The sequence below is a fragment of the Bos grunniens genome, chromosome X (genome assembly GCF_055505025.1).
Source record: "Bos grunniens cultivar Pamir isolate PY7600 chromosome X, Bosgru_T2T1.0, whole genome shotgun sequence".
NCBI lineage: Eukaryota > Metazoa > Chordata > Mammalia > Artiodactyla > Bovidae > Bos > Bos grunniens.
The window spans coordinates 20,889,324-20,909,789 of record NC_141194.1 but is presented as its reverse complement, the minus strand read 5'-3'; the positions used below and the strand labels follow the sequence as shown (position 1 = coordinate 20,909,789).

The window sequence follows — 20,466 nt, the reverse complement described above, 5'->3', positions numbered from 1 at the left end:
TGGAATGATGGAGATGGTCTCTTACATAACCACAGCACAGTTACAGACTGATTGGATGCCAGACATTGGGTCCATTGTTAGGTGCTGGATTTAAGTAATTTTTGTAATATTCTCTAATTTTTGGTAAATAATTTTGTACTTTCCTCTGGGATGCAGGTAAGTTACTTGGAAATAATTTGATTCTTTCCAATTTTGCTTTTCAGCTTTGTTAGGCTGGACCAGACCAGAGTAGCCTTTAGGTTAGGCCCAACTTATAAGCACAATAGTGTTCTCACCATTGGGCTAATATCTTTCTAAGTACTCTGCCTAAGGCCCACATAGTAAGAGGGTTCTCCAGCCTGGCTGCTGGGAAGATGAACTGTTCCCAAGCCTGTGCAATCTCCAAGAAGTCTGCCATCTGATACTTTTGGAAGAGGATTCCCCTGGCCTCAGGCAGTTTCCTTAGAAACTCATGCACAGATCAGCACTTTGGGGGCTTCCCTGATAGCTCAGTTGGTAAAGAATCCGCCTGCAATGCAGGAGCCCCTGGTTTGATTCCTGGGTCGGAAAGATCCACTAGGCTTCCAGTATTCTTGGGCTTCCCTTGTGGCTCAGCTGGTAAAGAATCTGACTGCAATGCGGGAGACCTGGGTTGGATCCCTGGGTTGGGAAGATCCCCTGGAGAAGTGAAAGGCTACCCACTCCAGTATTCTGGCCTGGAGAATTCCATGGACTAGGACACGACTGAGCGACTTTCACTTTCACTTTTCAAGCTGATGATTCAAGGGAGCCCCTCTGCAGACCTCCAGTGTTCTATCTCCATGCAGCACTCTCCTATCTGGTCCTTTGCCCTGTGAATCCTGACCACAGTGGCCTCTCCAAATTCTCAACTATGTCTCAACTCAGAAAGGCTGGGGGCTCTGTTTGCACGTCCGTCCCCTCTATGTGCTGAGGCTTAGAAACTTGCTCCAGACAGTAAGCAGGGGCAATTAGAGGGTTCACCCCGTTTGTTTCTCCACTCTTAGGGATCTCAGTCCTGTGCTGCCTGTTCCAAAGTCTGCGAACCATCATTTCATTTTATCTGGTTCTTGAGTTGTTTAAGGTAGGAGGGTAAATCTGGTCCCTGTTACTTCATCACGGCCAGAATGATGTTTTTGTCTAATCTACTGTCCATATTTCAGTTTTGTCAGTTGACCTAATAATGCCCTTTGTAGTATTTTCACTTTCCCCGTAATATGGTGTTCAGTCTGGGCTCAGGTGTTGTATTTAGCTGTCGTATCTTTTAGACTCTTTAACCTGGAACATTTCCACAGCCTTTTCTTGTCTTTTATGACATTGAAAGAATATTGCTCCACTTCCTTTTCCGTGTTTTGTGTCTGGCTGATGTTTCCTCAGGATCAGATTCAGATTATACATTTTCAGTCAAAATGCTGCCTAAATGACGTATATCCTTTTGGGGGTATCACCTCTGCAGCTACATGATGTCCATCTCTCCTTCACTGGTGATGTTAATTTTGGTCACCTGGTCTAGGTGTTGTCTACTTTTTCCATTGTATAATTACTATTTTTTCCTTCCCCTGCTACTAATGAACAATCTCTGGCAATATACTGAACAATCATGGAAATATCCTGCTCATCAAAATCTGCTCTACATTTAGTATCCATTGATGACCCTTGCCTGATCAAGGCTAAATGATAATCTTCCAACTCTAGGACTTCCTCCACATTGACCAGTCAGTACTTGGCATTTGATTAATGTGTGTGTGTGCTTAGTTGCTCAGTCATGTCCAACTCTTTGCAACCCCATGGACTGCAGCCCACCAGGCTCTTCTGTCCATAAGGATTCTCCAGGCAAGGATACTTGTAAGCAAGCCCTTCTCCATTTACCCATTTATCTGCCTGTTTTTCCATTGGTTTATAATTCAATACCATAATGAATTATTGTGGTGCTCAAACTAAGATTTACCCAGCTGAAACCCATTCAATCTGGCTCCCCTGCACTTGCAGCATGTCCCTATCATTTCTTTACTTCCTGACACATCATGATATTCCACACTCATCTTGAATCAATCATGCTCCTTCCCTGGAGTCAGCCAGAGAAACAGCTTTAAACTGTGAAACGAACCTCTGATATACACAACTGGCTTTCTTCAAGATCTTAATCCAGGAAAAAAGAAAAAGTTCTCTCCAACAACCAAGTCATTTAAACTTGTGTCCCGTACTGTTTAATCAGGCAGCACAATAATTGGTGAAGACACGATACACAAAGCTACCTACAAACCCACCAAAACAGAAAATATTTGGAATATAAAATAAGTTATACTCTCTTCTATCCATAAAAGTTACTCACAAGTCAGTTCACATATGGTTAATTTACTTACCATTCTGGATCACCGAAGATTCATTACGTTAATATATTTTACATTGCACTTCATAAGCATAAGCTATGTTAGATAACACAGTTAAATAACCCAATTTCTTCATCTTTTCCAGTACCATGCCATTCACTGTGTGGCTTTACACCTCTTTCCATCAAAAGGCCAAATATACAAGCTCAGTCCTTAAGTTTCAGTTGAGCCTGTGGCTTGCTTTGATCGATGGTATATATACGACACAGGAGAGGCTTGTAAAAGTGTTTCTGCAATGGGGCCTGTTCTCATGCAATCTTGCACCCCTGCCATTTCCATGAGAAGGATACATCTGGGTTAATCACCCTTTTCCAGCCCTGCTGGGATCAGTCAATGTCCCAGGCATGTGAATTCAGCGAGCATCAGCAAAACTGCCCAGGAAGCCCAGCCTAGATTAGCTAAACCCTACAGATCTATGAAAAATAAATATTTATTGTCATACAGCAAAACTGCCCAGGAAGCCCAGCCTAGATTAGCTAAACCCTACAGATCTATGAAAAATAAATATTTATTGTCATATACCACAGAGGTTTGTGATTATTTATTATGAGGCAAATGCTAATTAATCTATTAGCTAATGTAATACTCAAATATCCCTCACTAAGTAGGTGGAATGGATATCATTATCCTCACCACAGATGTGGAAGTGAGACTCATAGCAATCAAACGATCTGATGATAGTCATAGCAAGTAGGTGGGAGAACGTTATCTCGGAACCTCAGTCTTCAGAGTTGGATTCCAGGGCTCTTCCCACTGCATCTCTTAGTAAAGCTGCCTTTGGAAGAATGGAATTTAAGGGCATTCCTGTGGAGTGACATGCTTAGTCAGGGGGCCCTTGACAAGTGGTTGCTGAACTGCACTCTTCAGCTTGACCACCTAAGACTATAGCTGCGTCACCCTTCCTGCCTGGAAATCACCAGACTTGGAGCAGAGGGCAGAATGGCATGTGTCATTATAATTGGTCATAGTAGTAGCCAGTTCCTACTCCAGTACTCTTGCCTGGAAAACCCCATGGACGGAGGAGCCTGGTAGGCTGCAGTCCATGGGGTCGCTAAGAGTCGGACATGACTGAGCAGCTTCACTTTCACGCATTGGAGAAGGAAATGGCAACCCACTCCAGTGTTCTTGCCTGGAGAATCCCAGGGACAGGGGAGCCTGGTGGGCTGCCGTCTCTGGGGTTGCAACAGAGTCAGACACGACTGAAGGGACTTGGCAGCAGCAGCCAGCTAATTTTCTGTCCCCAAAGCTATAACCATTTGAGTTCAACTCACAACTTAATACCAACTGAAAAGTATATTCATGTTGTTTTGAGTAAAGAACTCACTTCATTTTAAAACAACAACCAAACAAAAAAGAATTACAGAACTGTAATTAAAACCTAGAGTTGGATAAAGTAGGGTTATTACCTTTTCTTTTTTTTTCAGTCTTTTTTTTTCTTTTTTTTGTTTTTCTGAGTTTCTTTTTTAATACACTGATTTTTAAAATAGTTAATTTACAATATTGTGTTAGTTTCATGTATACAGCAAAGTGGTCAGTTATACACACACATGTATATACATATTACCTTTTCTTAATATCTTCCCACAGGGGAAAAAGAATTTTAAGTTATTTTTTGTACCACCATGAAAGAACTAAAATTTTCTTTAGCTTAGAAAGTATCAACAGGCAGTGCACTGGGCGGTCCCGTGGATGTGTCTCTTGCTACAGCAGTGTTTGTTTGGATGGAACAGACCCAGGGACGCCCCTCGCTGCAGGCTCCGACCACCCTCCAACCTCTTTTCCAGTCACAAGCTTCAGAATCAGCCCCTCAGCTACCTTCAGCCACCCAGACCACCAACACCATTTTTGACCTTGACCTCCTAGATTCGTCAGAATGACTCCACGGAGGTGACGGGTCACCCTGCATCTGCGGGCCTCATGCACCCACCTCTAGGCTTCTGTTTCCACCACTACCACGTGGCTCTGGAACGTGGTGGCCACCTTGTCCCCAAACTGGCCCAGGAGAAGCGCAAGGGTGCCCAGCGTCTCTTGAAATTACAAGACCAGCAAGGCGGCCATGCCCTCTCCCAGGACCGCAGCCACATCTCAGGATGAGTGGGGTCGAGCCTAGGACATTGTGGATGCCACTGAGCTTGGGGACAAGCACCCGAACCGGGCTGTCATGGACCTACAGGCCCGGGTTCTGCACACGCAGCCCCCACCTCCGTCACTTCTGAGAGAGCTGCGTCCTAGGTGAGCAGGTGAAACTCATCAGGAAGATGGGCGACCACCTGACCGACCTCGGCAGGCTGGCTGGTCCCCAGGCAGGGCTGGGCAGGGCTTTCTTCCAAGGGCTCACCCGCAAGCACCACCAGGAGCCTCCTGAGCCTGGTGGTCTTGGAGGGGCCCCTCTGGTATCAGAGCTTCTGCCTGAAGCCCCTCTCTGCAGCCACGAGGCAGCTTTTTAACCACCCAGAGCCCTCTCCCAAGCCTTGCACCAATGAAAACAAGAAAGCTTTTTGCAGTGGGGGAAAAAAAAAAAAAAAACAAGAATCACATTGGTTCAGAATGGATATCAGTTCAGTCGCTCAGTCGTGTCTGATTCTTTGCGACCCCATGGACTGCAGCACACCAGGCTTCCCTGTCCATCACCAGAATGGACATAGATGCCCATTGACAGATGAATGGATAAAGAAGATGTGGTACATATACACAATGAAACTTTACTCAGCCATAAAAAATAATGAAATAATGCCACTTGTAGCAACATGGATGGACTTACAGATCATCATACTAAGGGAAGTAAGTCAGAGAAAGACAAATATATATCACTTATATATGGAATCTTTAAAAATTATACAGAACCAATAAATTGGCTACCTCATATTAATCACTGGGATACTTATTAAATTGCAGACAGCTGGACCCTACCACAAACCTCCTTAAAAATAATATCCAGGGAAGGAACCTAGGATTTCTTATTTTTGATAAGAAATCAGGTGATTCTTATGCTCAGCCAAGTTTGCATTTAACTGATGTAGAGACAGAGAAGGGTTATAAATTGTGATTTTTAAAATGGTTACTTCCAGTTCTGATGCATTAAGAAAATCACTCATCCTCCCTGGACCTCAGCGTTCTCATCTGTAAAACTGTCACTGGACCAGATGCTGTCTGGAAGAGACAAGAGCTAGAAGACTTGAATGAAGTTTGAAAGTATTGGTTCTCAATCCTGGCTACATACACATTAGAATCCTCTGAGAAGCTTTTGGAAGTGAAGGATGCCCAGGTACCACCCAGAGCAATGCAACAGAATCTCTGGGCGTGATTCCAGATGTTGCTAGTTTTAAAATCCCCCCGTGACTTTAATGACAGCTACGGGTATAAACCTCTGCTCTAAAAACTGCTGTCATCGAGCAAGATGATTCTGATGAGTCTCCAGACTCCTATCTCTTTGTCTGTAAACTGGGAAGCATGGGCTTCCCTGGTGGCTCAGTGGTAAAGAATCTGCCTGCAGGAGATGTGGGTTCAGTCCCTGGGTTGGGAAGATCCTCTGGAGAAGGAAATGGCAACCCACTTCAGTATTCTTTCCTGGAGAATTCCATGGACAGAGGAACCTAGCAGGCTACAATCCACGGGGTTGCAAAGTCAGACACAACTGAGCAACTCGACAACAACAAACTGGGAAGCATATCACCCACCTTATGTGGCACACAGCTCCTATTTATGGAGTGTCTACTGTGATGATGCTAAGGAGTCTTTCTCTATATTGAATAATCTGCTATAACCTAGGATGAAAACCCTCAGCTTAATGAAGGAAATTCAAAACAAATGCACTGCCAGTGCTGACATCACTGTCCACAATAAGAAGGACCAGTGGACATTTTTGTGATGGGGAGACATGTGTGCCAGGATTGGGGAAACTCACTAAGAGAGAGCACTCCAAGAAAGTGGTTCTTTCTAAAGTGAATTCAGGACAGTTTCCATTGGCACTCAGTGTGAGGTTGGTGGCTTTCCAAAGAAAACTCACCTGGTGATTGGTAGGGTGGGCAGACAGAAGACGGGGTAGCAAGGGGACCTGTGCTCTTGTTGAATTACCCTTTTTCAATGGGTTGGCCTATCAACTGATCACCACATTCTTTACTCATCCTCGGTTCCTTGAGGGATCACAAAAGCAGAGAAAACGATGAAAGGAAATAGCTGGGAAGTGGCATCTGACCTTCAAGGTTTAGGAAGGAAAAGGCCTTTCTTGAACAGCTGGATTGAGTGTTTTAACTCCCCTGGTGGTTTAATTATGCACAGTTTTCGAGGGGGAATATTCCTCGCCATCTACACACTGAGTCCTGGAGGCTGACTCAGCTTCTACCACCTGCCCATGTAACACTACAGAGTGGTCTTTTCCTGGGTGGTGACTTTTCGTCGCTCCTGAGAAAGTTATAAGGTGAGTGAAATATGTCTTCCTGGCCACACAAGTCTCTGGTCTTTTTCTCACCTCCCTCAAACAGCCTATGCTTTCTCTCCTCCCTCAAAAAAAAAAAAAAAAACCACCACACAGGTTCTCAGGAATGATCTGAAGTTCATTTACTGTTTTAGAAAGTTCAAAGACCTTCTGAAACCCATCCATGGTTTTCCTAGTAAAAAACTTAGGGACTTCCCTGGTGGTACAGTGGATGGGAGTCTGCCTATCAAGGTAGGAGACACAGATTCGATCCCTGGTCCAGGAGGATTCCACATGCCTGGAGCAACTAAGCCCATGTGCCACAACTACTGAGTCCCAGCTCTAGAGCCTACAAGCCGAAACTACTAAATCTTGTGCACCTAGAGCCTGTGCTCTGCAACAAGAAGCCACGCCTGTGCACTGCAACGAGAGAGTAGTCCCGGCTGGCCAAACCTAGAAAAAGTCTGCACACAACAACAAAGACCCAACATAGCCAACAATAAATAAACAAAAATTTAAAAATTAAAGCAGCATGTATTAAAATATATATATAAAAAAAACTTAGACTCAAAATTTCAGGTATCAAGGAGATACCAGAGGAGAGCTGTTTTTTGAGCCAGGAACTCTAATGTTTCACTGCCAAATGAACAAGTTTGGGTAGCAGATCAGAAGTTGGGTTTGGGCATATTAAATTTAAAATTCCTATTAGGCAACCAGGTAGAGGTTTTTAATAGGAAATTTGATGATATGAGTCTGTAGTTCAGGGGAGAAGTCCAGGCTGGAGATATAAACTGAGAAACCATCTATGTTTTAAAGCCATGTGCCTAGATGAAATCACTGAAGTACTGAGTGTGTATATAGAGAAAAGTGAGGAGTGAGTTCAGGGACGGTCTGACATTATGAAAGCAAAATGAAGCACAGAGAACATACACTGAAAGAGCAAATACTGAGTGAAGATCAAAGAAAAACTACTGAAATAAGCAAAAATTCTCAATTGTGGAATAAAGCTGAAAAATTGGGAAATTGTTAGTGACTGTTATCAGGCAGATGAATTTAAAAGGAAAATCTCTGCTAGTATGTTTCTGAAAATCTACTTTCTAAAGATTTAATGATATTTTTGTTTGCATCTCTCCTATTAGCCAGAGACTGTATATATTAATTAGGTCCAATGGAAATTTTAGAGAATTGGCAAGATAATTTGGGGCCAACCATAAAATTAATTGCAGCAAAAAACAAAACAGTTAAAAGTCACATCGAATCATTTGAGCTGTCCTAGAAATTAAGATTCGAAGTGTTTTGTGGTTTGTAGATTGCCACTTCATTTCTCCAAACCCAACTGTTTTGTGATACCATGGGGTCATGATGCTTGTTTGTTGTGTAGTCACTAACTCGCGTCCAACTCTTTGCGACCCCATGGACTGTAGCCCACCAGGCTCCTCTGTCCATCCCAGGCAAGAATACTGGAGTGAATTCCATGCCCTCCTCCAGGGGATCTTCCCGACCCAGGGATTGAACCCAAGTCTCCTGCTTGACAATCAGATTCTTTATCGCTGAGCCATCAGGGAAGCCAAGGATGCTACTAAACACCCAACATCGCCCAGGACAGTCCCCTGCAACAATGACAACAAGCAGAGGCTGAGAAACCATGACTCGGGCTACGGTTATTTATCTCAAGGAGTGTATAACAGAGCAATAAAACCGGAAAAACATCCAATTTCAGTAAACTGATAAAAAGACACACAAGTGGGGAAAGGTGGAAGGGGAGAGACAGTTCAAGAAAAAAGAAATATGCAGTGCAACACTTACTGGCTCTGAGATGTTCTTAGATCCATGAAACAACTAGTAGATGTGGCAGGACAGAATGATGTAAGAGGCTGTGGGAGTGATCTCCGCTCACATAATCTCACAGAGCTACAACATTCCCTGGGATTTGCTTTATTGAATCTGGGGCCTGATCACAGGGTAACACATGGAGTCTCAACATGAGTGATGGAGGATTAAAGCTTGATGAGACCAACGAACAATGTCTCGTCACCTTCTGCAATCTGTGATGTCTGCAGTTCCAAGGCTCTGCCTGGTCCATCTAATTCCCTGCAGCAGGGAAGAGGTGGTAAAAACCTAGACCTAGACCTCAGTGGGTGGAAAACAGACGAGCTGACTACTGTAAATTAGGTAACTTTTCTTGCAATTAGTTCTCTTCCTCCTCCAGCACGTCTTAATCTGGCCATGGGTTTTCCCAGCATATGCATCTGTGTCGAGCTGCTGTAGGGGATAGCAGCAGTTGGAGTCTTTATTCATGCTACTGGATGTGTTTCGAAGACTCCAAGGATGGTGTGCACTGTGAAAAATTTCAAAAACCCTCATCCTGTGGAAAGACTGGGCAATTAGGGAGCTAAGGGGCAGGGGCTGGCTGAGCCATGAGAAGCCCTGGCAGGCCAACCAGAGCTCACTGGGACACACACATGGCTAGGCCCAGAGCCTCAGCCAGTGCACGTGTGGCCAGACTGCCTTGGGGGTGGTCCCCATGAGGAGTAAGGCGAGGATCGCACTCTCCACTGTCAGCCTAGTGGGTTGTAGCAGCTGACAAAACCACATGTGAAATCACCCATTTCGCTTGGAGGCAGAAGAGTCTCATGTGTCCACACGCCCAGATACATTACATGGCACACTCTCTGCATCATTGAGAATGATGGCATAGCCCATGCTGCCAGGGCCCTGCCCGTGTCCCCGCGGTACTGCCATCCTGGACACGAGCACTGAGCATTACCGCAAACACTCCTGACGCTCGCTGAGGGCATTCCAGCCGCAGTAGCATGGCAGCACTCATGTGGCAACCCAGAGGGGTCGGGAATACGGCCCCCAGGACTGTCCTCGGCCAATGAGAGACAGGAGTGGATGATATGTATCCCAGCTTCTGTGCCTCTGGGTAGGACCAGCCGACGCTTGCTCGGCACTGTCTCCCAAAGGCCCCCAGCAGGCACCGGTTGTCCCCAGCAGCCTTCTGCTCCTGATTGTGCCTTTTATCACCTTCTTCCTCAGTCCTGACTCAGCTGCCCTTTCCCTGCCCAGAGTTTCTCAGGATGAACTCCAAATAAACTCCTTGCACTCGAATCGTCTTGTCAGGGATGGCTCCTGGGGACCCTGCCCAAAGATCCAGTCACCACAACAACTGAGCCTCTAGTCCACCCCAGAGGAGAGGGTCAGATACACCTCTCTCCTGAGAGAGGGGCACCCGGGGACATCAGCTGAGGGGCTGACTGTGATCAAGCTCATGGTTTACAGAGCAGGGGACCTCAGAGTTCTGAACCAAGGGAAAGATATGCCCCCCAATGGTATCAGGCAACACCTCAAGCCGTGTTTGCTTCTCATGACAGGGATGAAAGCTATTGTCATCTAGTGGGTAAGGCCAGGGATGCTAGCAAGCATCTTGCAGTGCCCAGGAAAGTCCCCCCTAACAAATGTCACTAGCACCAAGGCTGAGACCCCCTGGCACAGAACACACAACAGTCAGAGGGCCTGGCTCTGGGCAGTTGGCTCATCCCTAAAAGCAGGGGGGTGGGCGTGGGGTCCTGAAACCAGTCACCTGGTGATACCAAGGGATGACTTATACCCTTGCCCCAAGACAACTGACATGCCAGGAGACAATGATTCCTGTCCCGTCCTGAACAAGGGATATGCTTCAGGAACTCTTAGTCAAGGAGTTATTAGTCCTATTTCAATAGATTGTATCTACTGTAATATGTAATTATCATAATTTCTATTGATCAGAAAAACATTTATTTTATAGTAGTCTGTAATTCAGGAGTTTCACCAATTGATTTTGGATTCTTCTCAGTTGTGACTCTTCAGAATGAATATCCTATTATCATTATGTCTAAATCTAAACATCAAGAAGTTTTAAAAAAAAGCTTGTTCAAAAGGCTGGCGGACCCTTTTGGCTCTCTGAGCGGCACCATGGCGGTCGGCAAGAATAAGCGCCTTACGAAAGGAGGCAAAAAGGGAGCCAAGAAGAAAGTGGTTGACCCATTTTCTAAAAAAGATTGGTATGATGTGAAAGCACCAGCTATGTTCAACATAAGAAATATTGGGAAAACATTGGTCACGAGAACTCAAGGAACCAAAATCGCATCTGATGGCCTCAAAGGTCGTGTTTTTGAAGTGAGTCTTGCTGATCTGCAGAATGATGAAGTAGCGTTTAGAAAATTCAAGCTAATTACTGAGGATGTTCAGGGCAAAAACTGCCTGACTAATTTTCATGGTATGGATCTTACCCGTGACAAAATGTGCTCCATGGTCAAAAAGTGGCAGACCATGATTGAAGCTCACGTTGATGTCAAGACTACCAATGGTTACTTGCTTCGTCTGTTCTGTGTGGGTTTTACTAAAAAGCGCAACAATCAGATTCGGAAGACCTCTTACGCCCAGCACCAGCAGGTGCGCCAGATCCGCAAGAAGATGATGGAAATCATGACCCGAGAGGTGCAGACAAATGACTTGAAAGAGGTGGTCAATAAATTGATTCCAGATAGCATTGGAAAAGACATAGAAAAGGCTTGCCAATCTATTTATCCATTCTATGATGTCTTCGTTAGAAAAGTAAAAATGCTGAAGAAGCCCAAATTTGAATTGGGAAAACTCATGGAGCTACATGGTGAAGGTAGTAGTTCTGGAAAAGCTACCGGGGATGAGACAGGTGCTAAAGTTGAACGAGCTGATGGATACGAGCCACCAGTCCAAGAATCGGTTTAAAATGCAGACTCTTAATGGTGACAAATAAAAGATCTTATTTGTGGTAAAAAAAAAAAAAAAAGGCTGGCGGATTTCAAGGCAACAATATTAATAGAAAACAATGGCCCATAAAGTGTCTAGGACTCAGTCATATCCTTCTAAACCATTCCTAGAACTGTAGCTATGGTCTACAGTTAGAGTAATCATTTAAACTGTACTGCCAGCACCAGGAACAATAGTTCTCAACCCTATTAGACACAAACCACCTTTTAAAACAGTTTAATCCTGAACTGCAATTGCCAGACAATATAACTTACCTACCACACACTAAAAGCCCTTTCTGAAATAGCTAGGGAAATAAAAGGGAAGCACTTATGTAAAAGAATGTCATGTTATCGTGCATATCTCTATGAAAAGCATCAGGCAGGAGATCATGGGAAGAGTCATTGAAGAATTCTGATGCTTGCGCCAAATACAGCAAGTGTCCCTGGAGTCAAGAGGTACGAACTGGGTGTGTTAAACTGAAGATGGACACCAGGAGCAGTCCTGCCCTTGGGAACAAATGACTCCCAAAACAGTGGGTAATTTTTGGTGACATGATCGCCAAAGAAAGAAACGACCACTTTTCATGACCTTCCCAGCAACTGATTACCATGAAAATTGGTGTGTATTAAAGCCATACAAAAAAAAATGATGGATTTTTACGTTTACCGCTTGTACTTTGGGATGTTTGCTTTCAAGGTTTTATGAAGAGGGCCTGTCGCTGCCCAGCAGTTAGCACAAGTGCAGTTTCAGACCCGGAAGTGTGGGCTGCAGGCCGGACGTCCGGGAGGTGATTGAATGATGAGACCGGAATCTGCGACCTGCGCATGCGCACCTAGGGGGCGCTGTGCTGGGGGTGGGAGCATGGGGAACCGATTCCATCTACTTCCGGCCCATCTGCAGGAGCGCGAGGCTAGACCAGCGCTGGATTTCCCCAAATCGCAGGTATTTTGCACTCTGCTTCTTGGGGGGCGGGGGGTGGGTTTCTTGGTGTTCATTTGGAGGTACGCTGCTTACTCCACAGTGGAGTGGCTGCGTTTGCAAGACTGCACATCGATACTTCAGATAAGAGTTTTCGCCCGGTTCATCGCCAACTTCCATGTTCTCTTCTTACAAGGTCCCCATCTTGTACGATAATGCAACAAGCTGTAGAGCAAGGTTTGGATCTTGCAGAGTATGTCATTGCAACTGCCCAGCAGAGACCGCCGAAAAGGAAATACTCGTCGAGCGGAGAGACGTCTCTCCAGGAAAAACTGTATGACATTTATGTTGAAGAATGTGAAGAAGAGCCTGAGGTTACGGAGGAATTAAGAAGCAACGTGAACCTGTTAGAGAAGCTTCTTAGGAGAGAGTCGTTGCCCTGTTTGGTGATCAACCTGTACCCAGGAAAGCAAGGCTATTCCTTGATGCTCCAGGGGGAAAATGGATCATTTTCAGAGAGCATTCGGTTGCCTTATGAAGAACGGGAATTTCTCGAATATTTGGATGCTGAAGAATTACCTCCTGTTTTGTTGAATTTCCTGGAAAAGTCTGCGGTTAACGTTTTTCATCAGGGGTGTGTCATAGCAGAGATACGGGACTACAGGCAGTCCGGTGCCGGGGAACCTCCACGTTACCAAAGCAGGCATATTCTCTTACGTCCCACCATGCAGACGTTAGTCTGCGATGTAGAGGCCATAGCCAGTGATCACCAGAACTGGACCCAGGAGGATAAACTTTTGCTTGAGAGCCAACTGATCTTAGCTACAGCGGAACCACTGTGTCTAGACCCTTCTGTATCAGTAGCCTGCACTGAAAACAGACTGCTCTATAACAAACAAAAGCTGAACACTCTTGCCATGAAAAGGAGCCTCAAGAGGTTTTCTGTGCCCGCTTTGAATCAGCAACAGGAGCTATCCCATTGTCCACCTCCTCCTGAGCCAAGAATCATGACTTCTTGCAAAAAAATAAGAGAAAGTAAAACAAATGAACTGTATGACCTCAAAATTTCTAAAGCAGGCGATTGTGCAGATACGTGGATACAGAGACCCTGTAACTTGGCTGTTCCAGCTCAAGTGGATGTGCAGAAATATGCTACAGGGAAGAAGCCTGTCAGATATGAGGAGTCACAACCAACCCAGGAGGTACTAGGTGATTCTGCAGTTGGATGTGAGGCTGCCTACCAATCCCAGGCAACAAGGTTGACCGTCAGGCAGCCAACTGATAATTCACTTGCCACTGGAAATGGGTCTGAGAACGAAGCCACAAGGGAGAGAGAGCCGTGTCTGCCCCAGCCTTCCACAGATGACCAGTTCAAGAGTTTCCTGCCCAGGCCACAGACTGATGCTGGGAGAGTGGTCAGTCGATCCGAGCAACTGGTCCAGAAGAGCACCCAGTGTCCAGTGCAGATGTCACCCAGCTCCAGTGGCTCAGCCCATCTCAGGCAGCCTTCTCCAGGGACACAGTCAGCACAGCCTAGGGCTGCATCCATCCGGTCCTCAGTGCCAGACCGGGGAGCCAGACCTCCACCCCCACTCAAGAGACGTCCCTGGAGCCTAGAGAAGAGCTCCTGCAGTGACAGCTTTACCTCACAGCAGGCGGGCAGCTCTCAGGCCCATCCATCTGCTGGCCCTGCTCCTCAGCCACCCAGTCTTTCCCAGAGATCATCTGTGCAGCTGAACAGAAGTATCTTGCTTCCTGCAGCCGCCCCATCCACCGTAGTCATGTTACAAAGAATCCCGGATGTCCAGGTCACGACCATCTCCCCTGGCCTGAAGGAGATCAGACTAGTGGGCCCCTTTTGCTGTAGCCAGGCCTCAGGGAGAGGGTGTGCCCCTAGGGCCCCCGCTCCTGTGGGGATCCAGCCGGGCCATCAGCCCGCAGCTCAGCCATTGAACCTGCAGCCCGCAGCACCACTGGGGCTTCCTCCACCTGCTTCTCTTCCTTCTCCTACTCCCAGAACGGTGCAGGTGTTTTTGAAGAAAGCTTCTGGTCTGAAGCAGTATACTGTGGTGCAGCTCCCCCAGGGGTTGGTGGTCTGGAGCAACCAGCATGGGGTCCTGCAGTCGCGCTTCTACCAGGTACTTACCCAGCAGCTCTCGCCACAGCCCTGCCCTGTGAGTCATCGGCAGCCAGCGGAACAGCCTTCAGGTACACAGGGTCCAGGAGCACAGGTTCCAGGGGCACAGGCCTCAGGGCCACAGACCCCACAGGTACAGACCTCAGGGGCACAGACCCCACGGGAACAGGCCTCAGGGCCACAGATCCCAGGGGCACAGACCCCACGGGCACAGGCCTCAAGGCCACAGATCCCAGGGGGACAACCCCCACGGGCACAGGCCTCAGGGCCACAGATCTCAGGGGCACAACCCCCACGGGCACAGGCCTCAGGGCCACAGATCTCAAGGGCACAACCCCCACGGGCACAGGCATCAGGGCCACGGATCCCAGGGGCACAACCCCCACGGGCACAGGCCTCAGGGCCACGGATCTCAAGGGCACAACCCCCACGGGCACAGGCATCAGGGCCACGGATCCCAGGGGCACAACCCCCACGGGCACAGGCCTCAGGGCCACGGATCCCAGGGGCACAACCCCCACGGGCACAGGCCTCAGGGCCACGGATCTCAAGGGCACAACCCCCATGGGCACAGGCATCAGGGCCACGGATCCCAGGGGCACAACCCCCACGGGCACAGGCCTCAGGGCCACAGATCCCAGGGGCACAACCCCCACGGGCACAGGCCTCAGGGCCACAGATCTCAGGGCTACAACCCCCACGGGCACAGGCCTCAGGGCCACAGATCTCAGGGCTACAACCCCCACAGGCACAGGCCTCAGGGCCACAGATCTCAGGGCTACAAACCCCATGGGCACAGGCCTCAGGGCCACAGATCTCAGGGCTACAAACCCCATGGGCACAGGCCTCAGGGCCACAGATCTCAGGGCTACAAACCCCATGGGCACAGGCCTCAGGGCCACAGATCTCAGGGCTACAAACCCCACGGGCACAGGCATCAGGGCCACAGATCCCAGGGGCACAGACCCCACAGGTACAGGCCTCAGGGCCACAGCCTCCAGGGGCACAACCCGCACGGGCACAGGCCTCAGGGCCACAGTGTCTGGGTTTACAGCTTCTAGGGGCACAGGGCATTGCCTGGCCCAATGTCACTGTCCACACCCAGCCAACAATGGTCCTTCACCTCCAACAGCAGCAGGACTTTCTGCAGCCCCGGGTGCCTGGGTTGTCTCCACCAGGCTCCAGCCAGAGCCACCCTACACTGAGGATCTTGCATCACAGGATCCAGACCTTGGCGGCCCCGCGCCAGCCGATTTACTGGAGGGTGGTGCGGTGCCCAGAGGCTGCAGCCCCAACAGCCCCCACCGCGCCACCCCCTTGGGGCCCCAATCCAGGCAGCCAGACTGCAGGGACTCTGGAGGGAGGCCCCCCAGCCACCCCCAAGCCCTGAGGACTGCCTGGTTTTCTCTCTTAAAAAAAAAAAAAATCCAAGAGCAGCCACTAAATGAATCCTGAGTGCCAACCTCATTTGGGTTGTTTTTTTTAATGTGTCACTATTTTACATTCTTGGATGTGCAGACCTTCCACAGAGGCACAATTTTTACATACAAGCCCCGAAGGTCTTTAATAAACTGGGATTATTTCACTTAAGCCATGGCTTTGGTGGTGGTTGTGCACAGTTATTTTTTTTGTGATGTTCTCAAGTGTATCCAGACCCAAACTAGTGTCAGTTTAAACTCCTGAAGCCTTGTTATTTCTCTCAGGCAATAAAACTGTAATACCAAGAAAGTAAAAATTAGTATTAACAAGATGATTTTTAAAATTTTAGATGAGTTACTAACACATGAACTATGGCATCTTCACCATTTCACGTGTCCAGCTCACTGGTATTTGGTAGACTCACCTTGTCGTACAACACATCTCTAGGATAACTTGTGCTTGTGCAAGTGAAACTCTCTCCCCGTGGAGCACCAACTCCTCGGGTTCCGTCTCCCCCAGCCCCCGCCCCCACCCTCTACTTTCTGGGTCTCTGAGTCTGGCTGTGGTAGATTCTTCCTAGACGTGGGGTCCTGCAGTTGTCATCTTCAGTGAGGGGCTAATTTTACTGAGCATCCTGACTTCAAGGTCCATCCCTGTTAGCACGCCACGGGAAGGTCGTGGCTTTTTACAAAGGGTTTCACTGTATGTAATCTACAGTGAAGTGGTTTATGAAATATTAGAAACATCCTTCAGAAGAGAATGCACTTCCATATTAATTTAAGTTTTTGCACAGTGTATGAAATGCAATTTTTAGACATTTTGGGTGAGAAAAAGCTAAACATACCAAAAATTGATCTTATCACTTTAGAGACCCTGGACCCCTGCAGGTGTGCAGCAGGGGGTGGGGCACTTGCTTGCATGGTTGTCCCCAGCCCAGGTCCTCCAGGCTGCAGCTTTGAAAAGGCACTTCTGGGATGTGGTTGTCTCTCTATAAAATCATTTACATTTTTGAGATCCCTGGGTTGTTTGCAGAAGGTAAATAGCTAAATGTTTGGAAATGAGTCGATTTGTTTGTTTTTCAGGTGTTTTCAACCTTGTTACATTCGAGGTGATGTCCGCCTGCCCCCTTCCCTTCTGTCTCTTGCTGAGTGATCACCCATTGGTCAGCCGCCCCTGCTTCCTCTTCTCTATTTTTTTTCCTTTCTTTCTTATTTCAATGGGGCTCAAAAGATCCCTGAACTGTTCTGTTTACTTCATCCCTTTCTTCCCCCCCTTTTTTTATTGTGGTAAGTTTACGTAAGAATCACTTATTTTAAAGTGTACAATTCAGTGGCATTTACTCCATTTACAATGTTATGCACCCACAGCCTCTATTTCCAAAACATTTTCATCTCCCAAGGCAAATCTCTGCACCCATTCAGCACTGTCTTCCCAGCTTCCTCTCCCCTAGCCCAGGAAACCACCTATTTAAATTCTGTCTCTATGGACTTCCCCATTCTCCATTTTTCCTAAAAACGGAATCAGAGACTATCTGACCTTTGCTGTCTGGCCCCTTTCACTTGGCATGATGTTTTCGAGGTTCATCCATGTTGGCACAGGTCTCAGCACTTCCTTCCTTTTTAGGGTTGAATTCCCTTTCCTTGTGTGTGAACACCAGATTTTGTTTATCCACTATGTGTTGATGTACATTTGAGTTGTTCCCACCTTTTGCCATTGTGAATAGTGTGGCTCTGAACATTTGTGTACAAGTATCTGAATGCCTCTTTATATTTTGTTCTTTTAACTTTGAAGGAGAACTTGCTTATAAAATTATTTTTTCTAAGTATACATATATGCCTTTTGCCATAACCAAGTAAAGGGAAGTTTGGTCTGGCAGTTCCAAAAGAGATGAGTGAAGAGACAGATAACAAGCCGGTCTTACTCGATCAACCCAGCTGTACTAATGCGCTACAGATCCTGTTAAGGACAGATTTGATCAGCTTGAGGTCAACAACGCAGAGAGGCCAGCGGAGTGACCCTGAGTCCATTAGAGCTTCATGCAGCCCACCCTGGACATCTTCGGGAATGGTGCCTGCGCTTTTAAGGAGTGAAGCAGTGCAATGGCCAATTGCAAAGAAGAGTTTATGCTCAGCTTGTGAGCCAACCAGACACCAGAACTCAGAATTTGTGTACCTCCTCTGTTTTGTCCTCACTGATCTTCTCAAGTGCAGATGGTGACACCAGCTGAAGTCCTGCTTCCTTCCCAGACAAGCAAATAAATGCAGCTTTGTTTCAGATTACTGTTTGGTGGTCTTTGTTTATTTTCTTCTAATGGTCCTCACCAAGGTTGGTAATTCAAAGCAACTGCCACACTGATGAAGACCGTACTCCTGGAAATAAAATCCCAGAGGATGTCTTCATTCAAACAGCTGTGTAGAGAGGACTTCCCATGTACCTTGTACTGTGTGAGGCCCCAGGTGGGATGGGGAGAATGCAGATACCAAAGAAAAATACCTCTTTAGAATGCAGGTCTCATCCAAAAGTCATGTAATTTTATCCATCAGCAATTTAAGCTAGATTCCCTGTATGATAAAGTCTCAATAGAATAATGAATGTTACATATCTAAAGATGAGTACACGACAGAGAAAATGGGAAACAGCAGAAGATTCAAGGTTTTAGTGACTTACCCCCCTGCCAGAAGTTGGATGTTAGGCCACAAACCAAAGAAATGATGGAAATAGGACCCCAGAGAGAAAATATTACCCAGCTCATGAAGTCTGGGTACGTGTATCTGCACAGAGAATTTGTACTTGTTTGTAAGTGATAATTTTGAAAATCTATCATTCAATTCTAGATTGCTGTTTTGAGAAATCTTGAGGAAAAGAATCCTAAGAAACTTTTATTACTATTTCTTTAAAGTAACAGAAACATATTAGGTTTCTTGCTAGACAGACTATCTGCAATGCCCTCTTCTCACTTTTGCCACCTCTCAGCAGATACCAATATTGGCCTGTTGGCTTTGGTTGTGTTTTGCCTCCTGAAATAGCACCACGACCCCCTGTTCCTTAGAGAAAGCTGTTTATGCTTACTGGCAAAGGAGAGGACAACACTGGCAGTCTTAGCAGTGTTTCAGGTAGTTAAATGTCTTTTCCCATAAAAGCTAATAAAATAATCCTTCAACTCCAGTACTTTAGTATTTGATCTGCGGGGGAAATGTAAAACTTAGCTGCTTTAGTTGCATTTTGAGAAACACCTAGGCTCTAAAATACAAAATTTTCCCCTCTGTTCTCACTCTTTGCTAGGTGCTATTTTGTCTTTACATGTTCGAATTCACTCAGTCTTTGCAAGGAAGGTAGTTAGACGAGGAAACAAGGCATTGAGCGCTTAAATAATTTTCTCTTGGTCAGCCAGCTATCAAGTATCAGAGCCTAGATTTGGACCCAAGCCTCCTGGGGTCAGAGACCACGGGATCCTTTAACACACTACCCTCTCCACTGCCTCACTGAGGGCAAGATATAGACTTGTCCCCAGTGGGCTCATCGTATGATTGGAAAGACCTCAAAACATGTGGATGAAATGACAGATTACCATCTGTCACTTAGCTGTATGTTGGTGTTTCTGATCATTTGAAGGAGAAAGATTCAGTACTCAGCTGAACATTGATATATTCTCTTTATATGTTATGCTCATATTTTCAAAGACATAATTGAGATCTAGACCAAGCAGGTTTTCTAATACTGCATCCTGTATTAGAGAGATTCTTCCACTCACTCACAGGCAGGGCTGGAGATCTACAGACCCTCCCCGTGGGTCTGGCTCTCTCACAGAAGGAAATGAGTGGGCAGTGCAAGTCCAAGTTTACTTTGATGAAGAGCTTAATCCCTGGATAAGAGGCCTCTGGCATTTGGTGAAGGTTATAAACCGTTTCTCAGAATAACATTTTTATGGGCATAAAGTAAAGTATATGACATTACAAAGGAAGCCCATGGTACTAAAATACAACCCTGAAAATATATATATAAATAATATGTATATAATAATATATATGTAAATGTATATAAATAATACATAATAAATATGCTTGTTAATGTATTAAATAAGATTTAGCAGAATAATTATCAGAATTTCAAAGAAGTGCTGAGCATGAATGATATTTTGAGGTATCTGCAATAAATGAAAACACCTGTGATTTCTAATTTGCTTCAAAGACACAGACATTGTTAATACTACTGTGGTCTGTCATCTGTCTTCATTTGTGGGAAATAATACATTTCACTTAGAGATCAGAGAAAATGAACATAAAGCACTAAGCATTTTCTTTCCTCATTAAGTTCATGGATCTCCTAGAAATGTCCATGGGCCCCAGGTTAAGAATACTTGCTCTAATGGGCAAAAGAAGTAGGTAATGAGCATCATCTCCAGCGGTGTGTGCTATATG

At 46.2% G+C, this 20,466-nt stretch overlaps 2 pseudogenes across 2 annotated transcripts; both read left to right on the top strand.

The window, feature by feature from the left end:
* The first annotated feature begins 10,721 nt into the window (after window positions 1-10,721).
* On the top strand, window positions 10,722-11,620 carry LOC147339915 (small ribosomal subunit protein eS1 pseudogene; annotated as a pseudogene). The gene has a single exon (XR_015159729.1). The product of XR_015159729.1 is annotated as a small ribosomal subunit protein eS1 pseudogene (transcript).
* A 788-nt stretch (window positions 11,621-12,408) lies between these two features.
* Window positions 12,409-18,324, top strand: LOC147339914 (transcription factor SPT20 homolog pseudogene; annotated as a pseudogene). The gene is made up of 2 exons (XR_015159728.1): window positions 12,409-12,516; window positions 12,689-18,324. The product of XR_015159728.1 is annotated as a transcription factor SPT20 homolog pseudogene (transcript).
* Window positions 18,325-20,466: the final 2,142 nt, after the last annotated feature.